At 37.8% G+C, this 5,056-nt stretch overlaps 1 pseudogene; it reads right to left on the bottom strand.

Moving 5' to 3' along the window:
• Window positions 1–2,517: 2,517 nt before the first annotated feature.
• Window positions 2,518–3,519, bottom strand: LOC148927430 (cinnamyl alcohol dehydrogenase 1-like; annotated as a pseudogene).
• Window positions 3,520–5,056: the final 1,537 nt, after the last annotated feature.

Below are 5,056 nucleotides of genomic sequence, written 5' to 3'. Positions count from 1 at the left end.
TTCCCTCTGCCTAGAGGAGTTCGAATTTCTCTCCTAATTGGAGAAGGATTTCTTCTGTCTTCTTTATTTGAGTCATAGTATTTTGATAAGATCAACCCACCCTGATATCGAGATACAGTTCGGGAACCAGAGAGAAGATCCGTGGTCTAGTATCGAAGATCATCACGTGGAGAAGGCGCAAGCAATCGACGATTCTTTGGAGAATCAACTCGGTAACTCTAAACCGTAGAATTTTTGTTTTAGGATTTATTTTCTTTGAGCATGAATGATTTGCGTTCTAGCATGCAATTATCTGTTTAGCATGTGAATTGATTAATCGCATAATCGGTCAAATAGATCCTACGTCTGATTTATTTGTTTTGTACAATTCTTCCGCTGTGCAAGGGGCACCAAACCCCAACAATAAGATATTAAGCAAAAATAGGTATAAGGAAAATAAGCAAAAAGGAAAACATAAATTTGTAGAAGTAAAAATAATTAATATTTTTCTATCTACTAATTTTACTAACTAGGAAATAAATAAAACTCAAAATATATTTTTCGTAGCCTCCAAGTCTTGTCTTCTACTACATCACGGTCTAGTGACTTGGAATGTGGCCACACATCTATGGGAAAATTCACTCGATTTTTACGACGAAAATGATTTTAGTGCCTCGAGGATTTTCAAAGTTAAAACCATGAGGTCACTCAATGGTAGCATGATTTTTATAAAATGTTTTCGGCATAAGTCCACTGAGTGCATCAAGTACTCAGCCCTGCATATATTTTAAAAATATGTAGGTTGAGTTGTGACGAGCGCGGTGGGTGTCGAGCATGAAAGTGAAGAAGATAGCAAATAAAATGTCCTGAGTATATTATGTCTTCATACATAATCTTATTCTTCTCTCGAATGCTTCCGTTGAATGTTTATCAGTTTGATTTCATGTGTTGATTATTGAGATAATACTATGATTTTAGAGCTATTCCCCTTTATTTTGAGCTATGGTCGAGTTGTGTTGTTTCCCCCTTTCTTCCCCGCTTCTTTAATCTCCCTAGTTGCGATTCACCGTGTTTTCTATCTTTAGAAAATGCAGTTGTGGCACCCCTAGTGTCCGTAATCCACTTTGTACCGCATGGACAATAAATGTGTGACTCGTTCTAGTAGTATGAACTGTACTAGGGTGTTGTAGTTGGAATTTTGTATAAACCATAACTGTGAAAGCACATCCCTGGAATTTCCTTATGTCATGTGTTTTATCTTTGTGTTTTTATATGCATTTTTACTTGTTTTCGTTGTTTTTACAATTTCATTTTCAAAAATAAAAAAATCCTTTGTTTTCTTCAAATAGTAGAAGAAGTTTAGTAGGAGGTAGATAAGTTGTGATCGTTTTCTCTGTTTCGATATCCAGTACTGACGTTTAGCTATACTATATGCTCTGTATACTTGCAGGTTTATTTAGTCCTACTAAAATATGCATCATTTATGCAACTTTATTTTGTGTTTAGGTGGAGAAATAAGTGAGAGAATAAGAAGAAATAATGTGTTTCTAAACCATGACTTTCTTTCCATCTAAATAATTAAACTTCTGTTTAACTGAGGCATGTATTTTATCAAAAAATGAAAATCAAATATATGGTTTGACTATAACAAAAAATACGGTTGAAGATATTTTAACGCAATTAAGGATGCTAATTTGTATTTCTAAATATATCATCAACGCTTCAAAATTATTGTATTGTTGGTGTCCTAACTAATATTAGAGGACGCGAATTAAAGCATCGTAAAAAACAAAAGAATAAATTAATTTATCATTTATTTCGGGACACTTTCTTTTGCATCCTAAATTCATAATATTAGCTCAAGCCCAACAATTGTTATTGAGATGAATTAGATAAAATTAAATTTTATAAATTAAATAAGATTAAATTTTATGAATATTAGTATGACAAGTATGGATAATTCTACTTAAGATTATTATTTTTATTATATTATTCGCTCTTTTATTTTACTTTTTTCCATTTTAACTATTTATTATGATTTTTTCAAAACAAGTGAAAAAAAAAGTGACTCGACTATGAAGAAACAGAAGTAGTAGTATTAACCTTCTTAATTGACAGGATAATCACACCAAAACACCTACTAAGCAAATATTTCTATCAAGTCAAAGCGAGAGACTAATCTCAAATATCAATATAGTAGTACTCCCTCCGTCCCAAGATAAGTGACCTACTTCTTTTGGGCACGGGATTTAAGGAATGGTATTTAAATAAGTTAAAGTGGAGAGAGTAAAGTATGAGAGAGGGAAAAGTAGAGGAGAGAAGAGAGAATAAAGTAAGTGGAGAATAAAGTAAGAGAGATAACTTTTTGCTAAAAATGGAAATAGGTCACTTATAGTAGGACACCCCAAAAAAGAATACAAGTCACTTATCTTGGGACGGAGGGAGTAGTATATTGTTTTCCAATTGTCACCTTTCACAATCTCACTATTTCTTATCTTAGACACAAAATAATGAAATATGAAACTGTAACAGTAAATTTCAAATAGTATGACAGAAAACAACAACCTTATCAAGAAATGAACTCAAAGCCATATATGTTTCACTGCTCAAGTGTGCTTCTTGCAACGTCGACTACAATTCTGTATCGAACATCGTTCTTTTCAAGCCTCTCAAAGGCAGTGTTGATGTAATCCATCTTCACAGTTTCAATTGAGGAAGAAAGGTTCTTATCCTTGCAGAACTCCAGCAATTCCTCCAGCTCATTCATGCTACAAACGACGCTTCCCGTGATACTCTTCCTCCCTAAATTGAATCAAATCATATCATCAATGCATTATTTGAAAAATAATCTGAGAGATAGATCACCTTTGTAGATTAGTAAATCGGATTAGTAAACCTTAATTGGATGGATGCACCATACATCCGGATGCACAGGATCTTTCACCAACATTTGCTAGTATAAACTAAGAAGCATAAATACACAATGTGGGTTGATGAAACTCACCAAGCATGATCATTGGGCTGACAAACTGTAAAGGGGTATTGATAACTCCCATCAAGATCAGCTTGCCATCAATTTTCAGTAGAGAGAGGTAAGGCTCCAATGGTGGTTCGCAGGGATTGTGTCGATTATGTAGTCTAGTGAGTCAGCAGCCTCTTGCATCCGACCAGCATCCGAGCTCACCAAGTAGTCGTCAGCACCTAGGTGATCCAACACCTCTTCCCTCTTTCTTTCAGAAGAGCTGATAACCGTGACATGGTGGCCCATGGCCTTGGCAATAATAACTCCCATATGTCCGACCCCTCCAAGCCCCAAGATACCGCATCTTAGGCCGCTCTGTTTTAGCCCAAAATGGTTGAGGGGACTGTACACAGTCACCCCTGCACAGAGCAGTGGTGCAGCCTGCTCCGGTGCCATTCCATCGGGGATTTTCACCACGAACCTGTGAAACGAAGCAATCAGAGACAAACAAGAGCATCCAATAAAACTAGTTGGAGCCATGCTTACTTCTGATCAACAACCATAGCACTAGCAAAACCCCCTTGAATTGGCTTGCCATCCGTGTAAACATCGTTGTAGGTCCAAATCCTCTTGTTGCAGTATTGCTCGATGTTTGCCTACCCGACTGTTGGTTTATAACGCGGAGATGGCGATTGTAGTCGCAGAGAAAGAACAATCAACACAAGAAACTTACGTGGTTCGGTGTTGCCACCTACGTCCACGGAGGAAGTTGGATCACAATTTTATTCAGAGACCAAAGAGGAATACAAACGCTCGAACTACAAGAACACTCAAGCTCTCACTCAAGAACCGATTACAACACTCACAGTTAGCAATCTACACTCTATCTTGATGAAGCCTCACTTAGAAAGCGCTCTCTCTCTATGTAGCTTTTCGTTGGTGAAGAAGTAAATGAAAACAATCGGTTACTGCCCCTTTTTTGTCTCACTCGGTGAAGCTGCCGCCAAATGCTTTAACCGTTTTTCAAACTTTCTCCTATTTGCAAATGAGTCCCCCGAACTTCTATTAATCATAAGTTCCACCCATCCACAAATCTCCACCTTGGAGCTTATGAACAAGACTCTGATCAACTCCCTCAATCCTCGCTACTTCAACACTGAACCAGATTGATCAACTCCAAGCAATGCTTCAGCTTGGAGCTGGGTATCGATTTTATGAGCATGTCTGCTGCATTCTCTTCTGTATAAACTTTAGCAATCTCAACCGTGCCCCTGCTTACTTCATCTCTGATGAAATTCAACCTTACATCCACATGTTTACTCCTCTCATGAAACGTTTGGTGTTTGGATAAATAGATGGCACTACTGCTATCACACCTAATCTGCACAGCCTTTTGCTCTATCCCAAAATCAGCCAGAATCCCCTTGAGCCAAAAGCTCTCTTTATCCGCTTCTGCCAAGGCAATATACTCAGTAGTGGATAAAGCTACCACAGACTGCAAATTATAATTCCAACTCACCATACTTCCATAAAGACAGAAAACATAACCAGATTGAGATTTCCTTGTATCCACACTCATTGCATAATCAGAATCACAGAAACCAACCAATGCCTTCTCCTCATCCTTTCTTGCAGCTTCAAACACAATACCATAATCAGTGGTTCCCCTCATGTACCTCAAAATCCACTTCAAAGCATGCCAATGCTCCAAACCTGGATCTGCCATAAACCTGCTGGCCACACTAATTGAATGGCTCAAGTCAGGCCTAGTGCACACCATAGTGTACATTATACTTCCAACAATGCTAGCATATGGAATCTTACTCATCTCCCTTCTCTCTGAATCTGTCTTTGGGCACTGCTCTTTGCTTAGTTTAAACTGTTGTGCCAGAGGAATGGTGACAGCTTTTGAGGAATCCATTTGAAACCTCTTCAAGACCTTCTTGACATAATCTGACTGTGTAAGCCACAACTTTCTTTCATCTCTAGCCCTTATTATATCCATGCCTAAGATGCGTCTTGCTTGTCCCAAATCCTTCATCTCAAACTCAGATTCGTAGCTGCTTCTTAACTGACTCCACCTCAACTTCAGTTTCCGCTGCCACAAACATATCA

This window comes from Salvia hispanica, chromosome 4 (genome assembly GCF_029641045.1).
Source record: "Salvia hispanica isolate PSC_SH4W2 chromosome 4, Shi_PSC_v1, whole genome shotgun sequence".
NCBI lineage: Eukaryota > Viridiplantae > Streptophyta > Magnoliopsida > Lamiales > Lamiaceae > Salvia > Salvia hispanica.
This window is presented reverse-complemented; position numbering and strand designations above follow the sequence as displayed.